The sequence below is a fragment of the Anabrus simplex genome, chromosome 2 (genome assembly GCF_040414725.1).
Source record: "Anabrus simplex isolate iqAnaSimp1 chromosome 2, ASM4041472v1, whole genome shotgun sequence".
NCBI classification, from domain to species: domain Eukaryota; kingdom Metazoa; phylum Arthropoda; class Insecta; order Orthoptera; family Tettigoniidae; genus Anabrus; species Anabrus simplex.
The window spans coordinates 39,734,782-39,751,000 of NC_090266.1; positions in this window are offsets into that span (position 1 = coordinate 39,734,782).

The following is a 16,219-nucleotide window of genomic DNA, read 5'->3' on the forward strand; positions in this document are numbered from 1 at the left end:
ATATGTGAGTGACTCTAACCTTCAGTGTTCCTGATAACATTGTCAGGATCATCAAAGGCATCACATTGAACTGGAAATGTATCTTTCTCCCAGGGAGTGTCAACCTTGTTGTTGAATATGAAGGCTTCTTTGTCGGTCGAAAACACTAATTCAAACATATTCTCTTTTCTAAATCCTGAATCTTCTTTGCCTATTGTTTGGAACTGTTCACTACTCATATTAATGTTCTTCTAATTTCCTCGTCCTGGAGATTTTCTACCCTGATTAGTCTGCAGACAGATGTCACTTTCTCCATCCTAGGCCTACATATCAGATAGTTGTCTGCATCGTCGAAAAATCCCCGGCACACCCACACAATCCTATCAAGTTTCTTGAATTGGAAGTCGGTTATCATGTGATAGACTTATGGACCTGGGTCTCTACCCAACCCAAGTGGTATAGCCTTTTGCCTGGGAATGCATTCGTAACTGCTATACCCATAATAGTACATAATTCCAGTAAGTGACTTTCATTCATATTAGCTTTAATATCTTCCCAACATTTACTCATCATCTTGTCATATTCTTCAGTTCTATTTGTAACTCTCGCACGAAAATCGTCACTTAGCACTGTGCTATCCTTGCTGTTGATCCCAGCTTGGATGTCACTCAGTGTTTCATGATATTATCAAAACATAATTCAACTCACGTGAACTGTAGACACAAATCCTTTGTATACGGACGACAAACATTATATCCATAGCTTCAATCGTTTCTGATAAAAGTTCATCTCCGAGGAACTTATAAAATACCATGCGCTCACTTTATTCAAGTTTTGTCCATAAAAATTTGTCAGCTTGGCGAGAGTTGAACATTATATTAGCTTATTATATTATATTATATTATATTATATTATATTATATTATATTATATTATATTATATTATATTATATTATATTATATTATATTATATTATATTACATAAAGCTCTGTTATATGTACAGGTCTTGTCACTAGCGTGAATAAAGGGTAAAATGCAGAAACCCGAAGATCTGTTACACAAGCAGGATCATTAAATTCGCGTGAAGTACGGTAAAAGGTAGAATGCAGAAATCGTAAGCCCTGTTACGCAAGAAAGACGGATAATTCGCGTGAATTGAAAGGTAGATCAGAGAAACCCAAAGCTCTGTTACACAAGTAGGACCCATAATTCGCTCGAATGAAAGGTAGATCGCAGAAAAAACCATATGGAAAAAATTCATTCGTAAATTGGGGAACTGATCATTAGAATCGACTTTCTTAGAACCTCTCACCAAATACAGTAAGCTGTTTCAAGAAGAGTCTGCAATATATAGTAAATTTTGTGTAAATTCCTATGTGATGGTGTTCTATTCGCAAAATGAAGCTATTAGTGAGTCATTATACCGCTCAGTCTACTGTAAATTGCAGCTATTGGAAATATTTCCGGCACTGAAGTATTTACTACTAATTATTATCAATATTGCGACAGTGTCCGCCACTTTGGGAGGAGCAAGTTAGCCTGGCCACAGCCGTTAGTGACCTCACCGTGTTAGAGCCCAGTCCGCTCGCCACAGCAACCACTCAGGAACGAGCAGGTGAGCAAGGCCAGCCCACTCTGTCACCCATTCGTTATCCCACTAGGTGGGGGAAACGACTAGAATATGAACCAAGATCATTCGGAATTAAGAGGACTCTGGAGACTTCTCAACTCGCGAAATATATGGAAGAGGTGGCTACTCTATTTAAGGTGGGCAGGGTGGGCATTTTTGGTTCTGTTTGTGTTCAGAATTCATTGCAACTAGTGTAGTTCTTTCCGTGAAATGAATGTTCGCTCTGTTCTATCTGTCGTCGAGGAGTTGAATCTCGCGAGTCCAGCTGCTGTGAGCAAACGTGTGTGTGCCTCTAGTGCAGTGTGAGAGAGTTCGGTAAGGAAAGTGTACTAATTCTGTTGTGAGTATACGGACAGTGTACAACGTACAGGATTTTGAGACTCTTTTGTGAACTAAGTGGCTGTGATAGTGTACAGCAAGATTAACTGTGAAACTGTGAGAGTAGTGAAAGAGTGTATAATATGATTGTCTTAGTTTTTAAGCGATAGAGGAAACAACTAGTGTAACTAAAAAGGTTTGAGCACAACCTGATGTAATAGTTTGTACTGTGTAGTGTAGTGTAACGTGTGGTCCTGGTGTGTCTGTGTAGTGTGCAAGCAATTAGTGTGTATTACAGTAAATCTCAGTCTAAAAATTTTACTATACAACTCTTGTGTTTTTTTACTACTCCCGACAAGTTACATTATTATTATTATTCCCGATCCATGTGAAATCAAAGCAGGAGTTCGAGAAGGAGATGGATTATCTCACAGACTGTTTAACTGAGTTTTGGAGAAAAGTGATTATAATATGGGAAAATGAAACTAAAGTTATAAATATTGGTAAATGTCTCCGAAACAAAACTCGTTTTAATTGCCTGACATTTGCTGATGGAATTACTACCCTATCCGACAACAGATAAGAAGCAATCCAGCCTGTAGAAATACTCCGTAAAATAAGAAGCAAAACAGGACTCCAAATTTCTTTAAAAAAAGGCAAAGTACATGGAAGGGACTAGATTAGGTTTCAACAGTCAACCTTTAATCACCAAATATGTAACTATAGCTCAAGTAGACAAATTTAGGTATGTAGGTGAACTTATTGAACCAGCAGGGTTAAATCAGCAAATTAACATAGACAGAACAGAAAAACTTCAAGGAACTATTTAAAAAGGCAAAAGTGCGACATTATAACACAGTAGTTAAAACAGATGCATCTTATGCATCCGAAACTGTTATAATTGGTAGAAAATCTCGAATAAACATAATGGAATAAAAAGAAAAATCTTAGGAGCAAAATGCGAAAATTGAATTTGGATGAAAAAGAAATCACGCGAAATCTAGCAAGTTACAGAAACAATTCACATATATCGTTAGTAAACAGCGATTACAATTGTATGGTCACTTTATATAGAATGCATAAACAGGCTCACAAAGAAAATGTTAAACTTAGCCTTATCAATAAGAAATCACAATGATTGGCGTGAAGTGAAGTGATAGTGAAGACCAAAATGAAACTGATATTAATGAAGAAAAATTCAAGACAGAATACGATTCGGAACCTTAATGCACAAACACAAATTTTCTGTAAAGACACCCAATTAATTAGAGGATGGAGTGAACAACTTGGAAAGGAACACAATCAGAGGATGAAGAGGAGAAGAAAAATAGAAGTGATAATAACCTCGAACGCGCTCCTTAGTTGGGGGTAACGAATCAAAAAATCAGCTATTCCTGTACGACTACGGATACCACAGTAACACAGAACTACTAATTGGAAAAAAACGGAAGCGAGCAATTCATGGAATTAAGGGAAGAGATGTTTGTGTTTGGCTGGACTTGGATTGCTGGTTTCTGTTCATGAAGTATGTGCGCAAATCTGCTAATAGCAGTCGAGCCACACTCGCAATGGTTCTGCGGATTAACGTGACGGTATCAATGATAATCACCTGCTTCAGCACTTGACTTCATGTGTTGAGGTACCGCTGAATTGGACTGTTCTTCTCTCGATGTAGCCAATGCAATCCATATTGTAATATTGCTCTATTATCCTACTGCATTGCCCTAGTTCAGTCCTCCAATAGACAACGGTAGTTGTGGCCATTTAATTTATTATTAATTCATAGTTACTCCAACAATCGTTATGAGAAATAGTTGTATTATGCAGCATTGCAAGTGGAGGAGGCGCTTCGTAAATAAAGTATGGTGCAAGTTACAAAATTTATGTGCTCTGGACTATCAAAGATTTGAGGAAAAGTTTTACATTTGGACGTGAAAACATCCACTTCTGACACATCCTTGTACGCGGTGGAATATGTCTCACCTATTATTGATAACATGTCATGCTCATTAGACTGCTTACATTTTTGTGGGAGTATTTACGATGAATTAGCAGCCTGCGCTGGTCAGTCGATTGTCACTCAGATAGACGATGAAGCAGAGTGGAGACGAAACTGCAAGCAGTTATATTCCGCATGTTTTGCATGCATATTTCTTAAAGGTTCTGTAGTGAAGATAATACTTTCTCAAGCATAAGATGGATGGATGGATGGATGGATGGATGGATGGATGGATGGATGGATGGATGGATGGATGGATGGATGGATGGATGGATGGATGGATGGATGGATGTCGCTGGAAAAGTGCATTCACATGAGGCAAACTGAAGCAACAGGGTTACAGTGGGTATCACCGTAATACAAAACGATCCGCCATTTTTAGTCGAGATATCTTTTATAATTTCTAGGCATCACTAGTTTTCATATATCACTAATTTCCTGGCCTGCAGAAATATCCGATTTATCTCCCGTTGAAAATGTCCCTGACGTGCTCAGGAAACGTTGATGTATAAAATTAAATTCAGAATTAAAATCAATTTAAAGTTACATTACAATTACAAGTATTAATATTGTTGGTGCAAACATGATAACTGTACGGCACAGTACAGTGCTGCTCTACTCCTCCAAGGTCAGCTGCTCACAATACTTAGTGCTCATCATTGTTACAGAAAACATTTTGTGGAATAATACAACTGAAAACTAGCATTCAAGACCTCTCTACTTCGTACAAGTCATTACACTAGGGCAGTTACCTCCGCAGTGTGCCGGTCATACTTGGAGGTCCGGGTTCAATTCCCGGTAGTGGAAGGTATTTATAACTGGCAGAAATAGTACTCTGTGGTTACAAATATAAGTGCAGTTCACCTCTATCTAATCTGTGGCTTAAAGAATCTCCACCACCTCGGGAGGAGGGCTTGAATTTACCTGAAGAATAATTCGTGTGAACGGGACCTATGGTCCCAATTCGGATTTCAAGTACGTTTTAATTTAACAGTCAGTGTCCTTCGGCTTCCTCCAATTAGTGGCTATCTCGTAGACAACTTACTCGAGATGGCCGTTCGTGACAGTATCATAAAATGTTCTTCAGAAGTTGAATTGACCTCATTCCCTCCCTCTTTGATACTATGTACGTTGTTTTTTTATCCAATCTGAACAACTTTCAGATCTGTGCAAAACTGGCTGACACTGTACAGCTATATCGACTGTCAGGCAGACATTTTTTCTCTAATTCAAGAAGCACGCGGACGTAATAGGACGCCCTAAATTCTACGTATATCGTGATCGCACAAGCAGTTACACCTTCACAACATGGAAAGGACTTTGAGAGCAAGAAAATATTCGAATAATTTAAAATGAATTTTAGAATATAACAATGAAAGTTTTGGCATTTATACCTTCGCTGACACGGTATTCAAATCTCTGATCTCATTGATGCGATCAGAAACATGCCACGTCCTGTTCGGAAAAAATAACCTCGGTCTTTGCCTCTTCAGGCCGGCGAGTTTTAAAGAAGCACATTGCGCGAGGGAGCTTGTAATGTAGGTTTTATGTATGTTTACGACGCTGATGAGAAAATATGAGTGCTGGGAACAATTTAACATGTGAGCCCACGAGAACAGACCTTCCCTGATGAGTACATTTTTCTAAATTTGTGCTCCACACCATTCTCGTCTAGGGCCTTACTGATCATGCATCCAATGAATTCTCTAAAAGTAGCCATGTTTAGGAGTACTCTCTGATGGAGTGCGAGTCCGTCAACGAGGCCCTGGGGACTGTGTTGAAATATTCTTGCAGTCACCCCACGTCATCTATCACAGGAATCCTCCTCAAAGGAAACACACATGTTCTCATTGGAAATTCATCCTATACAAAATAAAACTCCTTCAGATATCCTGCAATACTGATTTACTCGACAGTGTTGCTAACCTGGGAATTCTAAAATATCGCACCGAGTCTTCAAATGTACGGATTTGTTGCCAATATCAAATTACATTTCGATACATGAGTACAAATACATTTACAGTAAACACGAGAAGTCCTTCGCCACTAAATACACTCGTCTGTTCCCATTCCTTAATTTATTTCTGTTTTCTACGTTTTATCTATTTTGATGTTACAGTACATTCCTTCATCTTCCTCAAGATTTCCATATTTTGTTCTTTTGACGTCACTTACATCCTCGCAACGCGAATGGAACATTTTAACGAATTTGAACTTGTCAGATCACACGCATAGTGAGCTCCTAAAGCAGTATGTGATCAGAGGAACCCACCAGCACTGGCTCCTCCTCGACTGCGGTATAAAGCAAGCAGTACGCAAGGCGCTAGGACCAGATAGTAACTGTTTTCATTCGTCTTAGAAGGGGACGAAGATGCTAACAGCTCCACCGTTTTGGCAGTGCCATTGAAGACAGAGATTTACCGTCAACATGGATTTCTATGAAGGGGAATTTGCAACCGTACAAAAAATGTCTTTATTAGCTAATATAAGATTTTTGTTACTACAAATTCGATTATATTTATAGATTGATCTATAATTGTATTGTGTATGTATCAATGTACGTTTTATTCATTAATCATAAGTATAATGTTGTTTTATTTGCATGTACTCATGTTGTTTTATATCAGTTTTAAGCCTAAATGTAAATGGATGATGTATGGGTATCAAGGTATCCATGAAGAAGTTATATTTTTAGAGAATAGAAAAACAAGAGAGTGTTATTGTGCTTGTTAGAAAAGACAAACAATATTTAATTGATGTTACTGGTAATTTAAGTAATGTATTGAAGAATATATCAGAAATGTCTGTACTTATGTAAAAACAAAGAAAATGCTAGACTGTGTTAGCGAGGAGCGGTATGATTTAGAAGCGGACAATCTTATGAAAGACGCTCTTTCAATGTATGATCAGTGTTTACAGCATTTAAAGAAATGGAGTGTGTCATTTTCAGAATTTAATTGTTTTTTTTTTTCAGAGAATGAATTTAACAGGTAAGATGCATATACATGATACTCAGAAGTGTCTCGAGTTCCTGAATGAAAATAAATTACGGGACTGAAACGATGAAGTGTTGTGATCGACCACGCAATGAAATGTCACCCAATAGGCAGTGGACAGGTGAGAGGCTCTGTGAAAGAAGACATAGTTTTAATAAAATAGGATTTCAAAGACTTAAACAGTTGTCAGCGTTATGATTTACGACTTTATAATGCCAGATTAACTGAACAAAAATTGGTAACTCTCTGACACAGAAAATATAGTTTACAGTAGAAATGCAGCAGGTATGGATGAGAATACACTAAGTCAGTTTCATGAAAGAGTAAAGTCACCGGGAATTTCTGTACAACATAAGTGCCGTTTCCAAGTTCTGTAAATGCATGAATTTGAGGTTAAGTATATAAAAGTGGTGATAAAAACTGTTTCATCATTATATATTCAGTGTTAGAATAATATGCATATAAACAGAATCTTACCTATTTCTCCGCTTTCTGCCCATCATTTTCAGTTTTAATTTTTACGTGTTTTTTTTTTTTTTTTTTTTTTTCTGTGGCATTTTATTTTGCATGATGAAATATCCTTCTTGGGAATTATTATGATAATTAAAACGTAGCCCGTCACAAATTTTCCACACGGTTTCTGTTTTATGATTATCGTGAACCACTTGACAGCGTTAAAAAGACCAACAATAGGAAATCACGCCCATGAGAACACATTGGCCATTTTGTCAATATTTCGACATTATCTTATGCTTTGCCGATATCGCGTGACCTAATATCGCACATAGCACCAACCTCAAAGCTATGGTATTTTTGCCAGTATTGTAGAACGTACTGTAATATCATACATAGTGCCTGTCTCAAAATTAGAGTACGTTTTGTCAGTATCGTGCAACCTAACTTCGCATATCGTTCTAATATCAAACTCATCGTATGTTTCGTGAGTATGGTACAACTAAACGCCGTATACCCCCAATTTTCACTCATGGATCAATCAGTCATCAATTTTCGGCATTTCGGGCTGTTGCTCAGGAAGCAGATTCCCTATTAATTGTTTACCCAGCTTCTCCTTAAACATTTTCAAAGAACTTGCAAAGTTATCGAATATTTCCCGTGACAATTTATTCCAGTCCCTAACCCCTCGTCCTATAAATTAATATTTGTCCCAGTTTTTCCTAATTTTCATATAGGTCAGCATCTCTGCTAACACAGTGATGATGTCATTTGTCTCGAATTCTACAAAATGAAGTGGGATCTTGGAAATGAATAAGCCACGTTCCTTTAGGTTGAATTTAAGCGCAAAAGTCTTGGCCTCGTCGTAGTGAATTACAGTTTTTAAAGTCGTACAGAAATGAATGTTTACTTTGACAGTAATTAAACAATACTGCAGCATATATACCATTGGATAGCCGTGGAATCTCATGTAGTATGATTTGATAACAAATATAGGTGAACAACATTTTATACAGGGCATTTACCAACGTCATATTCAGCTCCATGACTAAATGGTTAGCACACTGGCATTTGGTGCAAGGGGTTTGGGTTCGATTCCCGTCCGGGTCGGGAATTTTAACTTTAATAGGTTAATTCGTCTGGCTGGGGTGCTGGGTGTTTGTGATGTCTCAACGTAGGTACGGCCCCATCCTTACAGGCATGTATGTTGTCTATAGGCCGTCGACTAGGTAAAAGATCTGCAGTAGGCTTCTCCGGAGGCCATACGCCATTATTATTATTTCCTAGTTTATAGCTGGCCCCGAAGTCTAGGGGGTGGCGATCTTCACCCTAATATAGAGGCTCTGTTTTCAATTCGGGTCCAGATGAGATATTTCTTTGTGAATCTGAGGGCAGGTTCGGGTCCACTCAGCCCATGGGGAGCTCTTTGACGGTGAAGTAACGGCCCCAAACTAGAAAGACGTGAGGATTCATCGCGCAGACACTGTATCACATAGTAATCTGTTTGGTAAGCTGAGGTCTGTCAGAACTACAGTGCCGTTATGATTTGACAGCTCCAACTCTCACTAGAGCCTCACAGCTGTTCTCACATAGAGCCATGAAGATCATCGCCAAGTCATTCGACCAGACACTGGAACAGCACGTGCCTTCAGCCTATCGCTTGGCTTTTGTGACCGAGTGTGCCAGCTTTCGTATCAGACAGCTCCTCCGTTTATATCATAAGGATCAAGTGCTTAGTCCTCAGCTCTGAATGAATGAATACAATCCTCAGGGTAGGAAACAGGCACACTACTCCTTTGATACGGGACCTCCTAAAAGAATTCCAGTGAAAGATGATTGTCAGTGTTGTTCTGTTATAGCTCATATACGGACTGCGCATTTTCAGTTGGCCACTACGAGATAAAGTTACTCTCCGTTTGCTGTACATTGCATGGAGGAAGACTGTAGCGTGTAAATATCTTGTTAGAGTCCTCGACACTACGACAAGCTGAGCCCCAGCAGTTCCATCACTGAAAGCTCGGGCGACCCTGAGAAGATGTCCTAGGAAAATTAGGAGTGAGGTTGTTTATCGTTGCTTTCCTCACCGGGAGAGAACGTGCTATTACATATCATTCACAGGCTGACATGAACTTATAAAATAACCTTATTCTGCTCTTTGTCGTGGTGTTCAATTAGTGAGAATATTTACATTAACTTTGGAATTTTTACTTGATTGTGTTGTAATTACGTTGCCCTCCAAAATTTAAGGGTATTTTTCTATAAATTGTGTATGAATTCCTGTTACACCGCTCCTAAGTATTTTATTGTCTTTTTTATTTATTTATTGCAACATATTTTCCTATTTTTATTGATCTTCATTCGTTGTCATGAAACTTCCTGCTTTGAAATAATTTATTCCAACAGTAATGTAACTGTAACTGTCACTGTTCCTCGTACTCCTCTTTTTTAAGTGAATGTTGTTTGAAAGTAACGTCGTTACAGTAAGAAGTCAGTACGAACGGGATGCTGACTGTGGAGGCTTGGATTCAGCAGACACGTGCTTTTCGAAGCCCTTCATTGGTCACCTTCGAAATGGAATTTTCATATGTTCACTATTCATGCTCCAGAAAAATGCTGAGATGATTTCCCCGTATATTACAACTTAGATGACGTGCGTGGTGACCATAGGATATTCACTGACATTTCCAATGTGCAAGCGGTACATTCTCACCATTCATCATGGAGACTGGCGTAACTAGCATAGCTCATACCCATGTCACGCTCGTATTGTCTGATTAGACAGAGGCAGATAGCTCATAACATCACACACATTATATCACAAGAAATGTATCTGGGCGTCATACATGTTTATACCAGTAGAGTGAAAACTTGACATATGTACAACCATGAACTAATGACCCTTCACACAACTTCACCTTCAACGTAAGGCCCTTGAGTACTGCAATACTTCTGCCCGCGTCCGTACCACTGGTTACTTCCCACGAACATACTCCATATTACCAGGTTTTTGACTTTCGGAAACAGGTATTAATAGCTGGGAGCAGGATCTGACAAAATGGAGGATTACGAAGTGCATATATATAACGGATCGACTGGTACCTTTGTTACAAATAAGTCCATTTTATCACACTGCATCACGAAGACTCCGAAGAATGGCAACACATGTCTCCTTAGAGACCTTTCGATCTTTAGGATTTAATTCCAAGTGCAGGCCTACCAGTCTCAGGATATCGAAGAACACCTCAAGCTTATCTAATCAATTTGATAACGTCCGCCTGGGACCACAGCTTTACCCCTCGCAGACAAGACGGAGAAGTTGCCTGCGCTGCAAGGCGGAGCCAGCTAAAGTTAGGTTACTTTTGACTCCATGGTATAATGAGTATATTTTGTGTTTTCCTCCTTCTGTCGTTTACATTTTGTGTGGCATTTATTTTAGCGTTAATATATTCCACTTTTAGTTCCTATTAAATTATTTAAACAACCAACACACACATTTTATACTTTATGTCCTCCCAATGTGTACTTTTCATTTGGAAACTTGGGAAGTCCACGCTATCATTATAACACACTAAAGTGTCTAAGAAGCTGGTCTCCTGTAAGAATCATTAGCGCGCAACGTTCCTGTAGTGGATATCCTTGAAGGCATGATACTAACTAAAACACCCTTAAAAATGAAAGAAATGTGGGCGTTCATACTTCACATCATTATGGTCAACTTTATCGTAAGGAATTTCGCACAGTCATTGAGAACTCGCGATCCACATCCTGGCTTGACGTTATATAATACGTGCTATATCTCAATTACAAAAAGAAATTATTTAGTAATCTGTATTTCCAATGCTTAACTTTCTATCACATCGCATTCAGAATGACTAGCATTAGGCTATGTAAAAGCCAAGTTATGTTGGCAGACCTCGTATAATCAAAGGCATCGCCTCTGCTAAAGGAGGAAAACGCTTCGAGTATACTTACAAATGAACGTACGATATTCGCTCTAAAGACCACTCGCTCCTTTGATCTTTGACCCGGGATAAGATTCTTTTATTCTGCGTGCTCCAATATCATGCTTTTTCCAGCGAACACCATTTCTTCATAATAACATAATACGTCGATATCGTCCCTACGTGGCGAATAAAATACCGAACTGCAAGGATGCCATGTGAGGAACGTTATAAATTGTCCGCTTCCAAATTATGTTCTTATTGAGATACTATACCACCGTGTTGGTGGATTTATCCCGATGTCAGACTTTCCTTCCAGGGGAAATTGTATATTAAATATTTGTCTTCTAAGACAAGTGAAGTTTTGGATATATCGGATATTGGTGAACACTCGGCAGCAGAGCCAACTATTTACCCCAGAAATGTAAGCATTATATTCTGTGGTGCCAGCATGTAAACCTGCAATTTGTAGCCTATCGTTTAAATGCTAACAGTCACCACATTTTTCAAAAAAAGGTGTTATATAGATGTAGTTTTAGAGCAGATTCTCTAGTTGAATTGTTTGAAGAGCATAACGTTATTAAAGAAATAGAAGTCCAAATAATCATTCAAAAAATTAGAAAACAAAACAAAACTTAAAACAATTCAAAATTCATGGCAGAATTGCCTGAAAAACACTTATCTAAGTTGAAAATTTAATAGACTATTTGCAAATTGTTCCTTGATAAATTCTTGGTCACTAGTAACAGCTTAGTGACTATGTTTGCGAAACTAGGGCCACGACGAAAAATAATATGAGTAGACTTAAAAAGCGTGAAGTTAGATTAGTTTAGGTTACGGTACATGAGTTTTATGAGCGGATTTCTTTTTTATTTTTCCTCCCCTTCCTCAGCAGGTTTTTATCTTCCGTTCTCTTGGTCTGTAAGAGTTTCAATTGTCTCCAGTGCTGCCGGCCTACCTTTACCTGCATTAGCAGCATGGAAGAGGTACATGATCCTTACCCGATCACTGTTTTCAGCATTTCAGTCTGTTCTGGCTCAACAACACCGTCACTTCTTTTACCATTACTACTAATTTCGCTGTTTTCCACATCACTATTCATTCCACACTCACAATAATTGCCAGAAATGTTGCCATCTCGAGCTACCATCTTGACCACAGGTAAACATTACAATTCCAAGACGATGGAATATTTCCATAGATAGGGAGCTCCTTACAGCAGTAAAAATAATCTTCAAACTATGCTTGACAACATAGCATATGCCTTATGTCAGTAGATATCATTTAAGGTACCATCATCTCAACTTTAATGAACGTTAAATATTTTCGTCGCTAGCACTGCAGACAGGCTCACGTCGAGCCTTTGGCACTTCTAAGGTTAATTATGCCTTAACTTGTAAATCCAGTGACAATGAAGGATTCAAAAGGTAGCAGTACTCTTAGACTGCCGAGCAAAATCCATATCCGTCGAAGCCATGAAACCCCTTGGAGGAGTTGAAGTTAAAAGCTTCCACAATCGTTCCCATTTTTTCTCAATTACATGAGACGGGCACTTTGTATGGATTTAGCCCATTGTTACTGCCAGATGTTTTCCTGCCTGGAAGGTTGTATTCACTCTTGTGTGTTTCTGTGGTGTTTTGCGTTGTATGTAAGTGAACACGGACACAAACACTCATCCCCCGAGCTAGAGGAATCAACCAGAAAAAGATGAAATCTCTGATCCGAGCGCTCACCATTCAGCCAAGGAGCTGGAAGCTTCCACAACACAAACCTCGGCATTAACTGGGACAGAGTGGTTATCGCTATGCCCTGTCACCACTGCTCCCAAGAATTAAACTGCTACTTATTTGTTGTGCAGACTGAGAGAACTGTTGTACTAAGTCCATCATATTCTAAAAGCTTCCACTGCTCTGATTTGCTGGAATGATACGAGAATGACACACAAGTACAATGTGAGATCTTAAAGTTCCAATAGAGTCATAACAAGAACGCAGATGCAGATCACTAGAACAGGAAAAACAAGATCCTGAAAGAGAAATTGAGAAGAGGTCACACATGGCAGAGGAAGCAAATCGTGGTAGATGCGTGAAGAACATATTTCCTTACAAAGGAAGTAAGAGGATTAAGATCTTTGAAGGAAACATTTATGACATGTCATTGATGCAGGCATGGCAATGAGACTTCCTTTATGATAGTGTATCCTCGACTTCTAAACTGAGCACACGATGTATCTACCAAACAGAAGAAACTGGTGATTGAATTACATGGTAATAGTTACCTCTTTCAATAATTAAACCCCTTAGAAATTTTGGAAATAACTGCAATTAGTAGAAGGGTCTGACGTTATTGCTAACAAATTACTGAAACTAGAAATCGATACGATACTTAGAAGTGTTAACACCCCCTCCCATGATGCAACAGCCCAGAAGGGCCATGGCCTACCAAGCGACCGCTGCTCATCCTGAGGTGTAGTGTGGTCAGCACGACGGATCCTCTCGGCCGTTATTTTTGGCTTTCTAGACCGGGGACGCCATCCCACCATCAGATAGCTCCTCAATTGTAATCACGTAGGCTGATTAGACCTCTAACCAGCCCTCAGATGCAGGTAAAAATCTCTGTCCTGGCCGGGAATCGAACCCGTGGCCTCCGAGTGAGAGGCAGGCAAGCTACCCCACACCGCGAGGCCGTCAGAAGGGCTAATTAAAGTACGTTTAATATCTGCCAGTTTCTGATGACACTACTATCTACCGGTATCTTTGAAGGGGGAAACGCGAAACACATTCATTTCTTCTGGTCAACATTGTAATTAAAAGACCTACGGGATTTATTTGTTTCAAAAATTTCAGTTTTAATTGTTTGACAGTAACCTAGCCTCTACACAGCATTGTGTTTGTTGCTTCGGTTCCATAAACTATTAACCTGAGTCTACCTAGCCCTACACTTCCGTAGAACGAAGTCCATCGATTGCATGATGTTACGAACTGTTCATCCAAGAATTCTCCACTGAATATTGTACACGTCACAGCAGTTGAGAGAACATGTCAATTATTTAGCGATAACATGTAGCCGGTTACTTCCTGTAGTCCGCCTTTAACAACCATATTTCTCCAACCGGCATTGCGTTATTTATCACACCTTAGCACAAAATACAAAGAGAGGGAATACGAACACACTGGGATAAAGACACAAGAAAATTATACCTGGCTTGATAAAATGAAAACCACCCTGGCAGTTTTATTTACATAAACCAAAGCAATGAAATTAAAAAAAACAGAAACAGCAATATTCAAGGAATATAAAGCAATAACTTCTTTGCAGAAAATGGCACTGTTTGGATTTAGATAGTGCTTCACTAAGCGTCGGATACCATCGTAATTACTGCTTGAATACATTCCATCACTGCATTCTTGAGTTATACATAGATAGATAGATAGATAGATAGATAGATAGATAGATAGATAGATAGATACAGAGAGAGAGATACATTTATCGGGGTAGTTAAGCCATTAGGCTTTCTCTTGCACTAAACTCATGAACCATGATTAATAAAGCAAAGTTACTCTAACACAATGCAATAATAACTGAATGAAATGTACACACCAGTGAGACGTGACTGTGAGCCGGTTACACAATATCCGAGAGATAGTGGGTTCGAATCCCACTGTCGGCAGCCACGATGACGGTTTTCCTTGGTTTCCCATGTTCACACCAGGCAAACGCAGCGGCTGTACCTTGATTAAGTCCACAACCGTTTCCTTCCCATTCCTATCAAATCGTATCCTAAAACCTATTTTTGTCGGTGCAACCTACACCCAACTGCAAAAATAGGTAATAATTATAGCTAGTAGTAATATTGTAATAGCCCGATTACTGGAAGACCAGAAATGCACAGTTCACTCGTATCCTGGTGTACCTCTTAACATCGCTGAAAGAGTTCTCCCAGATAAATGGAAGTCACGAAGGGACACGTCAGAGCAGTAGGTCGGGTGCTTAAGAAACTCTCACTGCCTCTCCACTAACGTTCCTTGCACTATCGTGAAGGATAACGAAGCCAGACGACAACATACGGTACCTGGGAGCTTCATCCTGATGACTGCTATTGGCAGAGGTTATACCGATGCTGCTTGAATGCACAGAGTTACATTTTCCCCTAAGACAGTACCGCATTCTTCGCTGTTTCCTCTTGTTTTCATTTTGTCATTTCATTGCAGGCTCATCAGCTGAAAATAGTCAGCGTACTGGACTTCGGCTCATCGGGTCTCGGATTTCATTCCGGCCTGGTCGAAGATTTTCACTGCTTATGATTCATTGGTATGGCTCGGGGACTGGGTATTTGTGTTTGTCTTAATATATTCCTCCTCATATACATAACCACCACAGAAACCCATCCCTCTACATAGCGTTGGTGTCAGGCATCCGGCCGAGTGCGCAAGTGCGACACAGTTCGCAGCAGTGACCCAACCAGTGTAGAATAAACTAGTCCTCTACAGCTCGGCTACGTAGTGAGAAAGGCAATCTTGTGGCTCTGGACGCTTAGGCTAAGTAAACTGAACATCAGAGAACTGTACAAAGTGTGAAATACGGTCTTCGTGCTACTGAGTAAGTTAGCATTGCCAAGTTCCATTGACTCCATACAGCAGTGAAGACTGCTCTGCTGCATTACTATCAGAGATTCCATATCACATATCCGTTATTATTCGCCGCAGGATTAATTTCTACTGCCCATCAGTTTGAAAATGTTACCTTTCCGCAACTTTAGTTCTGTAGCATTTATCTCTAGAACCTGCATTAGCGGAGATTTTTGAGACTTCCCCTTAAAATACTATTATTTTAATTTGCCTTACGTCGCACCGACACAGGTAGGTTTCATCGCGGCGATAGGAATGGATATGGCCGTGGCCTT